Consider the following 16,810-nt stretch of genomic DNA (forward strand, 5'->3'; position numbering starts at 1 on the left):
TAAAACATCAGTGAGTGCCAAATTCATAGTTAACTGAAAAACAATATGCTCATTTAGAAAATATGCCCAAGAAAATTACTTCTCCAGTCCTGTGGTGGCAGTCAAACTGGACAGAGTAAAGTAGCTGACAGAATTTCCTTTGCTGATAACTTGCAATCAAGTGACGATGTGGAATAACTGGAAACTCGTTTTTCATATACCAGTACCTGTCACTGTTGCTGTTTCAAAAGGTTTTACCACTGTGCTACATTGTGGCATCTTTCAACTCCACTATTATTCTGGGCTTGTCAGAGAAGGATACAGATGGAGATACCTGTTTTATTATATAAATACTTTGACATAAACATCTGTAAAAACTCTTGGTATTTTTATGGTTTCAAGTTCCTGCTTTTAAAGCAGCCTTAGACGATGTACATATACCAGGAAAATCTGTAAACATCTGCTTTTCAGATTGTTAGGGCCTGGTTTACATCCTTCAGTCAACTTTTTCAAGTCATCCTTTTTTAACTCATTACAGCCTCATTACAGCCTAGTGACACCACCAAGCATTTCTGTAGTTGCATCCTATGGGCACTTCTTGGTGTCAGATATTTATTGCTTGTAGATATTTACATTAATAATTCCAAAACCATGTTAAAGCTTACACAAAAGCAACTATAACTATATTGATAGTTGCCCTCTGTTTACTGTAGGTAGAGATATTAAATACTATTTGTATATTTTTTAATTATATTGTAATTTTCATATTTATGTAAATATCTCAATAGTCAAATTACTTAGAACTGCTTAGTCTTCTATGAAAGCTTACAAGTGGACGAAGAAAATGCTGCTGGCGGTTTGTGTATTGCTTGAATGGTTACTGAAATATTGTAAGCTGTTTATACTGCATTACAAAATTCATATTTACTTTGGTTATTGTGGTTTATGAAATCCACTTTAAGACCTAGAATTGAATGCATCCTACCATTGTAATGGTTACTTTCTGCTGAATAGTTTACCATGTACAGTTTTCTAGTAACTCATAGGATTTTAGAGATAATGAACATTTCTTTGAACTGTTAGGCGAGAACTTCATTTTTAAAAGGCTCAGGCCACACCCATCAGGATTAAAAATCCAAACTCAGAAGAGTTTCACGGATTGGAATGCGTTAACGGCTAGTACTGGTCAGCTACAAAGGGCATTGATGCACATTATTGTCTATGCTTACCCAAGAGTGAACCTTTGTCAGTACCTTCAAATGTTCAGGAAAGGAAACAGAGAAGCCCATCTGTTCTCGCAGGGGGTGTAGACAGTGAATTCCATGTTGTACTCTCAGATGCTTATAGCTACCCCCAATCTACCTGACAATTAAAAAAATGGTCATATCACTTGAACAGTTGCCCCCTACCTCCCAAACTTAATGTGTGTAACATGCTCAGGTAAAAACTGTTAGATGTATTGTTTTTAGATGTGTAATCCTCTCTGTAAGGAAGATATATACATAAGAAGCATTAGATGGTTATATACATAATGTGGCTTGGTAAAGCCCCAATGTTTCTAACATGTTCAGAAAACAAATTGTACTCTTTAGAGTACAAATAGTATGCCTGGCTACACCTACACAAAGGAATAAAATATTTTTTGTTTAGGTAAGTACACTACTTCAGTATATAGTCTGACTGTGAAGATACTTAGTCACTTGTTTTTCCACTCCAGAATATCACTTTTTGTGAAACTGAAAAAATATGGGAGAGTTGTTTAATCAGGCTACTTCAGAGCTGTCTTCACTAAATGGCTACCACAAAATGTGCAAATAACTGGAGTCTAGGGCAGGATTTCACCATCAGTTTTTATGACACTTGAGGATTTACCTAAACATACGTTTGCAGCCAGGTGCATATAGGATCCAGATATGATCCAGCGGAATTATCCTATAAACATAAAAATGAACGTTTAGATTTGTATTTTAATTAACAGCCTTAGTCTTTGATATATGAAAGACTCCCAAATACGCAACAGAGTCTAGAGGATTTAGGATTTTTGCTTGGAAGTATTTGCTTAGGTATTTTTATATCCTAAGCAGACTCCAAAGCATTTTTCCTCTGGTAGTTTAATGCTGAAGAAAGAGGTAATTGGGAACATATTTTTTGGGAGTGTAATGAGTTGGCAGCATGCGTCTCAACCTGGAAACATGGAAAATCTGGACAAGGCCCATGAAAAACAGGTGCAAATCTGTACACTGATTAACATAACATTTGCATACATAATTACGTAACCCTGCCCACTCCAATGCAATTGTGGGATACCAGCTTTCAAACTCAAACTGAAGAACAGACCACCAAAATATGGCACCAGAGTTCCTCTGCAGCCATTCCATTGTCCCAATACCTGGCTATTTTGCCCCATTTACCATAAACACTAATATGCATACTGCTTTACTTCTATAATGATTATTTGGATTTTATATTTACATTTTATAGCACAATGCGCAAGCACTAATAGACATCTGCTAAACAGAGCAATACTATCTCACAGTGAAAATAGACTTAGCATTAAAACTTCTCTGCCCTTGAAACTCACATTCATTGAAACAGCATTGAAACCCATAGCACATCCAAAGAAAATGCATCTGGCCAGTGGTGGATAAAGATTACCTTTGGGCTGTTTTCAAATCATAAGCCCCTTGCACACAAAACAAGAAACATACATGTGTTCTTTGATACACCTTCATGACTTTATTAAATTATATTCCTTGTATAATATAGCACACTTGTTAGACTCAGAGCACATTTTAAATTTATTGTTTGCACATTTTCCAGTAGGCAGTGAAACAAAATGCATGAACCAATAATGACAAAACTGCCCAATTCAGAACATTTCCATCATAAACGTCTACTTACACACACACACACACACACACACACACACACACACACACACACACACACACTCTTTCTCACACACACACACACACACACTCTTTCTCACACACACACGCAAACACGTGTGTATGTGTGTGTGTGTGTGTGTGTGTATATATATATATATATATATATATATATATATATATATAAATAGAATGACAGTAGTGTAAGCCATGGGCATCTTGCACAGCTTCTCGAACTTATTTTCACTTTGTTTTTTTCCTTGGCTTAATCTGATTTGTGTTATCAGACCAACTCAGCTGTAAATGCACAACAAAATAAACTAGGCGAATTGCATGTTTTAAGACTTCCAATTTTTAGTCCAAGACCAAGTACTGACAGAACCTCTCCTACATTCATCCTGAAGCATCAAAACTATCATTGTAATCCAGGTGCTGTTAACTGTCCTCTCTTGATTCTCCACTGTCCAAAGTTGAAAAATGGGTGTTTTATCTTGAATGCTGGAAAATGTACTGTACATGTTTAAAAAATATTTTTCTTATAATGCAGCACAGAACATAATAATTTTGATTTTCTGTTGTAATGATATTGTTTGCTCTTCCACTGAGACACAAAAATGCCCTTGTGCATGACATTTTTTCACTTCTGTTATATCTGTTGCTACACCCATGACTAGTTACACCCAACCCCTTTAAAAGTACAACAACACAGTACAGTATCAGCAATGCATCCACATACTGTGGGAGTAGAACCCCCACAGCCTTCTGCATCAAAAGCAAGTATTTAACCTGTTACACAATTAACAAGGCAAGCAACCTCGGCATAAGCAACACTAAACTTCTTTTCCCCTGAAGCTCTCAGTTCCATGTAAATAAATCCACTCGACACTCAACTGTATCTCTCAACTTTGCAGCGCAAGAAGCCTGGAAAAAGCCAGTAATGTATTGGGGGGGGGGGCCCAAAAACCAGGGACACTTTTTAAACAATGCTGGTATAATTTTGGAAAGTTGCTAGAATAAAATGTGTTACTACCATGTGTTTCACTGCCAAGTTTTGAACCCAGGACCCTATGCACTACAGTCAGAGCAACATACCACTATGCCAAGTCAGCAGTTTCCTGAAAAATAGGAGAGTAAAACTAAAATGGCTGTCATTTAGTGAATTCAGTTCTCACTTCTCACCATAGTTCTCAATCTCTTAGCACAGAAAACCTGGACAAAGCCAATAATGGTGGAATACAGCCCCCAAAACAGGGACAGAGTTCAAATACTGATCTTATAAACTTAGAAAATTGCTAGAATAAAATGTTTTGTGTTACCATTTATTTTCTGAAGAATATAAAGTCTGAAAGTCAAATGCCTGTCATTATTTAGTGAATTCAGTCCTTCACTGATTTGCCACAAATATCCAGAAAACCAGAGATTTTATGAGGAACAGAACAAAAATGTGAGGCACAAATGTGGAAGTGGCGGTGGGTAGGGACTTTAGGCTGTTCCTACCTTGTACCCAAGGTTCAGGGTTTGAGCCTGTGTATCTCTAGCCACCAGGTGTATTCACCCGGGGCATTTTACACACACACAGACACACTTTTCAGGTATATCCTAAGTATCAGTTGAAGGGAAGAGAGGGGTAAAGTTAGAGCTAAATGTATCTGCACATTCGTGCACAGGTTCTGTTTCACCTAAGGCCAGTCTCCATAACTATCTTGAAAATTTCACACAGGTAAAAACTAAAAAGGCATAACTCTGCATTGTTAAAACCTGTGGACTTTATTAAAATATATTAAACGTCATACATAGATCTCTAAATGTAAAATTCAAACTGAAAAAAAATCGATAAGACGCTTGGGGTATGTATGGTACAGACATTACTACAAACTCATAGATTGTAAAGCATTTGCATTCACCTTTGAGTGTGTGGAAATATCTGTACCACACACACCCTCACAGATTATTGCATGCATTTCCACGCTGTTAGCATGTATTCTGATAACACAACTCCAACTATGGAATCTAAGTGAAACAACGCACTGTTTGAGAAAATGTACTAGCCATACCTCTCAAATATCCAAGATTTTGGCTAAAATTTTCTTGCTCTCTCTCCTACTCTCCCCTAAAACTGACAATTTTGGGATAACTGGAGGATTACACTTAATAAATAATGACACTAAACATATAGACCTACTTTACTTCAGAAAACGTATGTTAATTCACAGAATATTATTCATTCAGCTTCCCAAACTGATAGTACTAATATTTTAGAGAGTCCTTGATTACTTCTGGATTTGTCACTAATTCTGGAGGTAATGGGTATTTTGAGTAATTCTGAGAGATAGCCGTGTCATAGCTTTCAAACTAAGAGCAGCCATCAAAATCGGATTTCCCAATAGGAAAAAAATCCTGTCAGACGGTAACTCTAAATTACCTTTATAACTATGCTGGGTTACAGATAACAGGATTGCGTTAAGAGACCACGCTCAAACAAAACAAACTACCTAAAAAAAAATCGCACAACCTCCACCTTTAAGAATGTTAAAAAATGTGTTCTATACAGATATGGGTTTTGTGATGAAAATATTAGAGAATACATTTGAATAATCATACAGCAGTACACTCTGTACCAAGTGAAAGTCGCATTAATGACATTAGTTCAACAACCATTTAGATTTCAATTAAATTATCTCATAAATTTAAGTGTGTGTGTGTAGCAGAGTAAACAGGAGAGCACAATGCATTATTTATTTATTGCACTTGTTTACTGGGCTAGACAAAATGCTCCTTTTTAGCAGAGGAATTAACAAGATATGCATTAAGCAGTAAAAATAACAGTAAATAATGCAAGCAATCCAAGATAGTGAAAATATCCAGTATGCAAGTAAGCAGTGATATTTCTCAGCAGCTTACCCAGCTCCATTCCCTTGCTCGTCTCTCTTAGCAGCAGCATTCCCTCGCTCGCAGCAACTTACCCCACTAAGTTCCATTTGCTCCTTGTGGCTAATGGCGGAAATGCAAGAGTGTTATTGCTTGAGCTAGTTAAGCTCAATTCTGAAGGCTGGCAGGCCGTTTCGCAGAGCTGATGTCATCGCGCACGTGACAACGTCAGCTCAAAAAGCCAGGGGGGATTTAAAAAAAAAAACAGCTGGGAAATTCGGAACTTAAGGGATGCCACTCGGGAATCATGGCACCCCATGTTTTGGACCCCAAACTCCGTGAAAATAGAGTAATTCGGTACAGTTGCGAGGTATGGTTGGCAGACTTCAAAAAATCCCTGCAGACTACTCTGTTAGAAATACTGCGTGAACAACTTCGTGTAACTAAAGAAATTATTTTTTGAGCTGTGTACAGATTTGGAATTGCCTAGACATAGGAAAGCCTTTATGAGTTTAATTCTGGTGGCCAAAAAAGTAATTACTAGAAAATGGAAATCAAAATTTAAACCAGCCGTGCTAGAAGTAGTGAATACAGTAACATATGAAAGAATTGGAAGAGGGATCTTTAGAATAGGGTAGGAGCAAATTACATAGGAAAAAATGAGAATTGTGGGAACAATGCATGCAAAATAGTAATATTTTGGAGGAGGAATGAGGTCTAAGGGAAGACAAGAATTGAATGAGTTATATAATGTTTGACTGACAATGACTGTTTAGAAGATTATATGTATGTATAATGTTTACAACTGAAAATACGTCAATATAGTTTGTTTTTATTTATAACAATAAAACAAGCAGTATTCACCTATGATTACCGGTGTCATAAGTGATACACGAGAACCATCTTTATTGAATTAAAAAACAAAACAAACATTAGTTTTTATTTTCCCCAGATATCTCATTTATATATATATATAGATGATGCTCTAGGATAGTTTTAGAAAAAATGGAATATACATCAATATGTTAGCAGGTAGAGCTGTTTGTTAATTCACCCACATGTCTTGTCAGAATTCATTTCTGAGGCCGATTCAGCAAATGTCACATGCTACATTCTTAAGAGAAAGATAACTTGGGTCACTTGACAAAACTCTAGGTAACATGGGGTCTATGTACTTAGATGATACATTTAGAGCTACAGTGACAAATATAATCATTAAATAAAGGCATACCTGCATTAGGTCGAAAAAAAAAATCAGAAGATGTAAAAGCTTGAAAACTAGATGCATATGTTATAGGAAGTCTGTAGATCTATTTTTGGACATTAACAAACGCAGAAGAGAAAGGTAAACCTATTGTGAGTCATACTGCCATGCAGTTCCTCACTTCTGAAGAATCTATCCTGCTTTTAAAAAGTTATGAACCAGTACCTCTGCAGCGTCCATGTCCTCAAAAATACAGCAGAGAAGACTAAATCTTGTCTGTGCCGCATTCACCAAAGCAAAGTGTGATTTTAAGTTGAAAGTGCTAAGTATTAAGATACAGACATATTTTTTTTCATCTTTTACTTACACCTAGAGTTCAGAGAGCGTGCATTTCTGCTTGCATTTCATTATATTTAAGCAGGATGCCCATGAAAGGTCATAACATCAATATCATACAATGACCCCCTCCAATTAATATTCCAAAACGTGCACGCTGATTGGTCAGTGTGCCCATTGTAAATCTGACTTATACTAATGGAAAAGGCCTGGTTGCCCGGACTTTTTCCATTAGTATAAGTCTTCATTTTTTTGTGTTTTTGGTAGCAATGAAGAACGGAAGAGCTCTGTTGCTGTAATCTCGCTATGTTAAGAAAAAAAAATAAAAAATAAAAAATAAAAAAAAAGCAATGAAGATCTTCTTTTTTCCGTTGCTTTTTTTAAAGATATCTCGCTATGTTAAATGAGTTTAACATAGCGAGACAGCTTTAAAAAAGGGAACGGAGATCTTCCTTTCTCCGTTGCTTTTTTTAAAGCTATCTCTCTGTTAACTCTTTTAACATAGCGAGACACCTTTTAAAAAGCAACGAATATCTTCCTTTCTCCGTTGCTTCCACACACAGCTGTGATGTACTGCGTAAGCATACGCATGCGCAGTACATCAGAACTGACGCAGAATACTGGACAGCAGCGGAAGGGCATTATACAATGCCATTATTTAAGAAAAGTATTTTTTTTCCTTAAATGTCATTTCATAATAGCAATAACCCACTTCTGGGTGTGGGTAATGCTTGACCACGGTTGTCTTTGTTTGGCCACTCGGGCTTTGCCCACGTGACCAGACCACACCAACCGTGAGTAAATCCAGCATTACTCACACCCAGGCATGGATTATTGCTTAAATATATATACAGTCTAAAGGAAAGTGTTAAATGTAAACAAAAGCTGGCCATCTAATATGCATGTTAAGTTATGGTTACTTATGTAACGAAATCATTTCAGTCAACTTTGCTTGAAATTTGCATATTGTGACTAAATTACCTCATCACTGAGAAATGTTCTTCCTCACCTACACCCCTTGTTCCAGAAAAAAATGTGTTCTTCATATCATTTTAACACAGTAAGCATTACTCAGAATTTTTTTTATTTTACAGCCCTGTTCCTAAAGCTCTAATATAGCTTTGTTTGCTAGTTTAATTATATTCCCGTCTAAAGTGCATCTCACAAAGTACTCCAGTTTTGTCTTTGGATGCTGTACCTTGGGTAAGTAGTGTCTGATAACAGCAAAGGCTAAATTTAAAAACTGAGTACCCTGTAGGCATATAGGAATGCCATTCTAAGTGTGTGGTTTGTCTAAGTGTTTGATTTCAATTATGATTATAGTATTTAAAAGTTAATTTTGAAGGTCTTGCTACTTGTGATAAATTCCAGAGACTCTTAACCTCCTTGTCTCCTAGTCTTGTGACAAGGATAAGAACAGGTGTTAAAAGGAGGACAAATCTTTGACTAAAAGAAAGGAGCTTGGTCCCAAGGTGTTTTCTTCTCCTTCCCCCAGTATTCCTAGATGTGCAGACGGGGTGTTGTTCTTGGACTTTGTGGTTTTCAAGATGGCTTTGAAGGTTATCGAGGAGGCTCCTTCTTTGATTCAAAGGTTGGGTACTTCTGAACATAAGAAAATTTGTCCCAAAGGGAAGTGGATATTTCTGGAGTCTCCCCTTCCACACCCCCTTCTTCCAGGGTGATTTCCTTACAGATGTGTTATTGGTTATGATAAACTCTCTAAGGCTATGCATCAAGGACTTGACACTCTCTACATACCCATGTGGTTCTTGGCCTGACAGAGGTAAGCTCCCTTGGCATCTGTCCTCCTACTTATCAGACTAGGTTCTGGTGCCAATTTGATCAAAGTCCCTAAGGTCCTTATTGGCTCAGATATTACAAGTTCTCTGAGTGAGCATTTCGATTGATGCCAGTTTACCCCAATGATCCTTGTGTTGGCACCATTGGTACCCAGAGATTTTTTGGCTGCCAAACTTGATAGTAGTTTTGATGCTGTGTGACAACCTTGGGAGTAGTTTCCTGGACAGATATCAGGCAAGTGTCAGAGGAAGTAACAGTTTCTCAGCCTGATGTCCAGGGACAAGCAGCAGTCACTGAGGACTTGTCAGCTGTCTAATTTTTGGAAGCATTTGGGGGACGTCATTTGTTCTTACACTGGTTGTCATGGTCAGCCCTCACTCATACCAGTGGGTCTTGGACATGGTATCCCAAGACTACCATAATTCCCTTCCTTGTCCCTCCACAAACACACACTGCTGATTTTTCCAACATCCCAATCTCACAAAAGAGGGCAGCATATCTCTAGATTGCAAGCCTAGTCACAAAAAGAGCCATTTCAAGGTCCCACCAGACCAGAAAGGGTCTGTTGTTTACTGCATATCCTTTTAAGTGCCAAAAAGACTGAGGACCCATTAAGCTGCCAAATGTTATTGGGTGCATGTGTCACAAAAGATGGAACTAGACATTTAAAAAAGCTGCCACATTTAATAGGTGGAAATAATGACTTTGTACCATAATGCTGACACTTTCTGTATTATCTTGGAATATGGATAGCTTTAAAAGTATATATGAAAAGGAAAGAATATTTAATTGTATTAAGAAATGCAGAGTGTCAATAGCAATGCTACAGGAGACTCATTTGGTAAGAACTGTGCATGTGAATTTGATAAACAAAGGCTTTAAGGATAGATATTTAGCAGAGTATCAGGGACAAAGATAAAGTGGAGTAGTTTTACTAATTCCTAGGGAGCTCCAAATGTGATAGAAAGGGGGGATAATGGCAGATTTGGTATAGTAAGGGGCTACTGGAGAAGAATGAGGCATGTATTTATATTCCCCCAAAAACTGCTGTTATGGAGCTTAAAAAATTTGGGAGAAATCAGCTTTCAGCAGGGAATATTACTTACAGACGAGGACTAGAATTTGATTTGCAGCAATGAGGCTGTATCTGGGGGGCCTAGAAGAGAACATATAACAAAAGATGGTAGATTTCTGAAGAAAGTTATGAAAACATTTGGTGTGAAAGACATGAATTCAGTGGTAGGAACTCAGAGAAATTGCATATTATTCCCCATGGTTCAATAATCTGGCTAGACTAGACTGAAATTGTTTCACAGGAACATGTGCATTTTTAATTGAGAACTTTAACATACATCCAATAACTATTTCAGATCATTCGCCAATTAATAAAATAAAAATGTAGGGTAATGAAGTAAAGATGAGACTCTGATGCTTTCCCATCTACCTGTTGAACAATGGTAAACAAGAACAAAGCTTGCCAATTGCTATACGGTCTTGGGATGCCAAACAAAACTCAACCAGTTGTCAAAAAATCGATACCAGCGAGCCAGAATAAAAACAAGATTGTTTTTATTCTGGCTCGCTGGTATCGATTTTTTGACAACTGGTTGATTTTTGTTTGGCATCCCAAGACTGTATAGCATTTGGCGAGCTTTGTTCTTGTTTACCATTGTTCCATTGTACTTGCGATCGCCAAATCTTCATACTAATCTACCTGTTGAAAAGAAAGGAACTTAAGAAGTGGATAGTGGAAACTATTTGGGAGATATCAGGGAAGATGGAAAAAAATTATTCTGCAAGCTATAGCCAGTGAGTGGGATAAAATGAAAGTGGATTTAAAAACTAGGGCAGAAATAAAAGAAATTATCTGGTTATTTAGATGGGCTGATAAAGGTTAAAGTATTACAGAATGAGGGGAATCTTACAGAGCAAGAGCAGAGTGCTAAATAGAAAATAAGGGAGTACCTGGATAATGTGCATGAGTTTAGAAAGATTGCTGTTAAGCAGCTGGTTTTAGAAAATAACTCCAGAGCACAAAAACTTTTGGTACAATGTCTTGGGCAACAGAAAGTAGAAAAAGTTTTTGCTAAACGTACAGAGCCTATAACAAGAAAAATAACCAGAGATCCTGTAGAGGTGTTCGAGATGTTTCAGAAATTTGATGAAAATTTGTATAAAGCAGAGAAGTGGTAAAATTAAGAAAAAGAAAATATATGGAAGACTTACATATGCCAAGGTTAGAGGTAGATGAGGCTCAACATTTAGCAGTTAAGATGAGAGGAAATGAGATAAAAATGGCGATGTAAAACCGATCTGTAGGAAAGACTCCAGAAATAGATGGTATTCCGGTTGAATTTTGGAAGCTAAGAGGGAAGAAAGTGATAATGATTCTTGAAGGTTATGTTTGAGTATTTTGAAAGGAGCGGAGGCACCAACATCCGTGACAAAAGCTGTGGTAGTTATAATACCTAAAGACTGTTGTGACCATCGGATCCAGCTTTGTATAGCTCCATTTCAATTTTAAACCATGATTGTAAAGTGTTTGTCAATAATGGCTCAAGGAATGGTGATGGTGATGTCAAAATTGTTAGAGATGGATTAGTGTGGCTTTGTGACAATATCAGTAGAACAATGATGATCCAGAGGGAAGCAGAATTCAAGAAAATGCCACTGTTAGTGGGTCTTGATGCAGAGAAAGGATTTGAAAGAGTAAACTGAAATTTTAGGATTTGCATTGCCTGATACAGTAGTGAGATTAATTAGAAGGATATATGAGAGATCGAAGTAAAAAAGTTGGAGGGTTTCTCTCTGATAAGTTGTCAGAACAGAAGAACCAGGCAGGGGTGTCCTCTCTTCCCTTTGTTATTTGTGTTGTATTTCGTACCATTGGCAAAGAAAATAAAGGACTCCGACATTCACGGATGTAATTGGTATGGTGTTTAAGAAAATTTTGCTTTATTTGGAATTTTGTACGTGATAGAACCAGAAAAGGACATCTCAGTGCTTTGGAACATTCAGAGACTGTTCTGTTTCTTTTTGAGATATCAAATTAATGAAGATATGAGAGAGGCTATAGCTGTAAACTATGTACCCGCATATGAACTGGTTCAGTAATACCTATATTTGTTGGGACATGATGAAGTAGAGAATTTACGAGTATGTGTTAAAGATTCTGTTATGGCAGCTAAGAATATGTCAGAAGAGACTAAACACTGGAAGCTTTTCCATTGGGATATGGATAGCAAGCGAAAAGACTTGTATACAAGTCAGGCATATTTTTATCAACCAGAGGGGAAGTTGTGGACAGAAATTAGTAAAGAATTGACCGATTTTATCTTGGAGGGGAAGAGGGCAAGAGTCAAGTGGGGGGGATAAGTTGATCCTCCCAATAGAACAAAGAGGTTTAGTATTATCTGACTGGAAGGGATATTTTACAGCTACACAGTTAAGTATGTTATACATAACACAACCAGAAAGCTACAGGTCAAAGTGGAAAGGAAAGAATGGGATTTGGTCTGCAGACCTTTTAGGAGAGAAAGCATGCTAAGAACTTAATCCAGTACAGAAAAGGAGAAAGAAGATTCTGCTGATAGGGTTGACTGCAATTAGGGGTAGAGAGAGTAAGCAAAAGAGGGCTGGAATTTACTAGAGGAGTAGAATGGGAAGAGGCTAAGAAGACATTTGGATTGCCCTGTCTTTCACAGATTGATATCCGAGTATAGGGATAGGGGAACCCTAAATGAAGACCTGGACTGGTTGTGATTTTAATTGAATCTAGAACAAAAGCTGGTGTTAAAAAAGGGGTAATTAATAGGGCATATAAAATATTGCACAAGAATTATAGGACTCAGAGGAGGTCAGAAAAGATTGAGAAGAGAGATTAGATAAGCAATTCACAATGAAACAGTGTGAGGACACATGTATGGCTCCCAAATGTGCAACGGAATGTAAATGATTTAGGATTTTTGCCTGGAAGTGTTTGCATAGATACTTTTATACCCCAAGCAAACACCAAAGAAGTTTTCCTGAGGTAATTGGCAAATGGTGGTGGTGTAATGAGGAAAAGGAGGTAACTGGGAACGTACGTTTTCAGAGTGCAATGAGTTGGCAGACTTTAAAAAGTCCTACAGAGTACTCTGAGGAGCACTTGGTGAGCGAGTGAGTGTAACTTAGGGAATGTTTTTTTTTTTTTTTTTATCCCAGCTGGGATAAAGAATCTGAATTGCCTAGGCATAGTTAACCCCCTGTTGAGTTTAATTCTGATGGCTTCCAAAAAAAAAGTTACTAGAACATTGAAGTAAAAGTCTAAACCAACTATAGTTAAAGTAGTGAATTTTGTATCAGAGATAAAAGAACAGGAAGTAGGATCTTTGGAAAAGGATAGAAGTAAATTACATAGAAAAAATGGAAATTGTGGAAACAATGCATGCAAAAAATGTTTTGGAAGGAGGTATGAGGTTTAAGAGAAGGCAGGAATTGAACAATTTGTATGATGTTGCTTTGGTTATATGGCATTTTGCAATATATGTGGATGTGTAATGTTTGTAAATGTGAACTTACTATGGTATGATTACGTTTATATAAATATAAGTTTGTCTGGGTCACAAGTGATAATTCAATAAAGGTGGTTTTTTTTTTTTTTTTTTTAAGACACAGGACCTCAGAGCCTGTTCTGGATGTAAACAGCTTAAGCCAGTTTGTTCTCAGTCAAAAGTTTTAACTGCTCGCTGCAGTCAATTTTCCCATGTCTGTTCATAGAAGATTGACTCTGTCTTTTTTTTCACCTCCAGGATGTTTACCTGCACACACACACATCTTCAACGAGTCAAAATGATTCCTCTTTTTTTCAGGTTGGAACAAGGGTATGTCAGTTTTTGTCCATTTCATTCTGTCTCTCAATAGCCTAAGACTGTTCATAAAGTACATGGCAGTGATTGCAGTGCACCAGTGGAAACTGAGTTGAAGATCTTTCCTTGTATGAGTGAATAGCTTCCAGTTGCACGGACTTCAGAGAAGCTAATTGCAGATGGGGATCCTTGCTCCTCCTCTTTCATTCTCTGAGAATTCCAGTAATTTTAAAGTCCTAGATGGAGACATCCCATTACCTGAACTTTATATGTTATATTCTAGACAACCATGTATCTGTTTGGTAAGCATTTTTCCAGAAGGATGAACTTAAGTTGATGAAGTGGTAACAGACATCCTTCAGTTACAGCTGGTGCATTCCTCTGGGTGCTGGGTCTCATAGCAGCCATATTGTTTCTGGTATCTCATGTGAGATATCACAGGTAAGTCCTTCAGTGGAGTCTGGCATGTCAGTGCTACCAGGCCAAAGACTTGCTGTCCAGACAAGTAAAGATTTCCAGGGCATGTCAGAAGCATTTAGATTGTCTAACTCCAGCACCTTAACTAATTCCCACCCCCCCATCAGTGGCCATTCACCACCAATGCTTCTGCCCTAGGATATGGGCATTTTCAGAGTCAGACTAAGACGTTTGGTCACAGAGAGACTAGTCTGCATATTAATTTCCTTGAAATGGTGGTTCTCACACTGCAGATGTTTCAGGATTTCTTTTCTCATTGAGTATTTACCATACTGTGTGCCATCATGGTAGTGGTGTGTTGTATCTACAGTTCTAGAGCGATTCATTCCAGTGCCTGGCATTGACAGGCCATAAGTATATTGGAGTGTTGATGTCTTCTAACCACTTTACAATAGCTCTTCACAATTCTACAGAAGACAGCTGTTAAGAAAAACAGACTCAGTAGGTGCCTGCTGATGCAACATGAGTGGTTCCTTTACTAAACTGTGCTAAAAGTTTTATACCACTAGTGGGGGACTTACTGCCGTATCTTGACCAGTTCGATCTTAGTCAAGTCGAAATGTCCTAGTAGTGAAGCAGGTAGCACACTAACCTTTGGTGAAGAAGGCTGTGGGTTTTACTCCCTCATGAAGTAGGTGGATTGCTGACACTGCAGTGCAGTATAAGGGGCTGTGGCAGTCCTGAGATCTAATGTTGTCAGACTTCTTTTATTCCTTGACCTGTGGGTTCCATTCAGGGATTGGAACCAACTCGGCCATACTACAGCTCATGAGGACCAAACACTCTCCAGCTTTTCTCCCTACCTATAATGCTCCTTTCCAATTTACCTCTGATCTCTTTTGCTGCTTCCAGTGTCAGACGCATCACCAAACCTCTCGAGCTAAGTACAGTTATATTTTAAAATCCTATAGTTGTTTATCCTTTATAGTCTTTCTATTATTTCGTTATTCTTTTTACCTTAGTTTAGAATCTCCCTAATACACATATCTTTTCCTTTACGCTCCTTTCCGTCTCCTTTTCACTTTGGTGAAATCTTCACTACTATAGTTGGTGGACTTCCATCCTTTCTTCTTCCCAAAAAAAGAGTTTTGTTATATTTGTTTATTTATATTTACTGCTGGTATTCTTTGTCTACATCGTTGGTAGCAGCATCTTTTCACCTTTCCTTTCTGTTTTGGTTTGTGCCTATATCTTGTACATTTGCGTATTCTGGTAATACCATTACTGGTAGCACTTTATTGTAATTTTTTTCCTTTTTCTCTAATGTACACTCCTCTTTTGTGTGCTAGATATGGCTAATAAAGGAAAGGCCACTTCTGGTTTTAAAAAATGTCAGAAGTGCGACAAGAAAATGCCAAATTCTGATGGTCATTTATTATGTGTGTGTTGTTTAGGCTTCTTAAATCTTCAAGAAGTTTGTTCAGTATGCCATGGTTTAAGTCATCAAGCCTTAGTTGAATGAAAACAATAAATTGATGTTAAAGGGATTGCTTAAATCTTCTTTTGTGGAAGCTTTATCTAGTTCCAAATCTAAAACAGACCCTTCTTTGTCCTCCTCCTCTTCAAAATCTGAGAAGCATAAGAAGAGAAGTCACTCGGTACTGACATCTCCTTTGGTACCAGTGTCTAAGAAACTTAAGCTAGAGGGTCCACAGAAGGCTATGGAACCGGAAACATCTACTCCAAGTCTACTTGCATCTTTGGAACTGGAGCTGGCATTCTAAAAACATGACAGCACTTCAGAACCGACAACCTCTGTTCCATCTTCTATACCGGCACCGACTCCTACGGTTCAAACCACAGTTCTTCAGGAACCCGAGTACATTTTTCCAAGGACGCGATATTCCCCATCTATAGATCCATATGCAGGACAGTTCCCAAGTCCATTTCTGAAGAGACCTAAATTTCCTTCTACCCAATCAGTTCACTCCACCAAGAGCTAATCTGAATTAGACGTGCTAAGGCTGGTGGATGAAGTTCTTGCAGTTAAATGATTGCCATCTATGTCCTCAATTTGAACTACCTCCAGTACTGGAACTGCTTTCTCCACGACTCCAAATCTTCCTCCTCTGACCTCTACAACCATGTGTATGATATTCGGCATCAGAAGGACCAGAATGCTTTGGCTAAACACATCATGTTCCATACTCATACGTTTAGTTTCAGAGTTCTTCAAATTGTAACACTGAAAGCCAGAGGAGGGGACCACATGAACCACTTAGAGCAGGTGGAGTTGGAGTGGATTTTTAAATTAAGAGCACATATACCACCTGGTCTTAATTTATATGTCTCGCTTAAACCTATATTGAAATCTAGGAAGTAGGCACTTCTGCTTAAGTTTTGCACATTGGATAGCAGTGTTGTTCTGTAGAATGTGTGTTTTTCCTATGTTTAATATATTTACACACTCA

The 16,810-nt window shown here is 37.7% G+C and overlaps 1 protein-coding gene across 5 annotated transcripts in view; it reads left to right on the top strand.

Moving 5' to 3' along the window:
• Positions 1–16,810, top strand: part of FUT8 (fucosyltransferase 8) — a 2,643,272-nt gene that overhangs the window by 1,659,678 nt on the left and 966,784 nt on the right. The gene's annotated exons all lie outside the window — the stretch shown is intronic.

This window comes from Protopterus annectens, chromosome 6.part0 (genome assembly GCF_019279795.1).
Source record: "Protopterus annectens isolate FY-2018-M chromosome 6.part0, PAN1.0, whole genome shotgun sequence".
Taxonomy (NCBI): Eukaryota; Metazoa; Chordata; order Ceratodontiformes; family Protopteridae; genus Protopterus; species Protopterus annectens.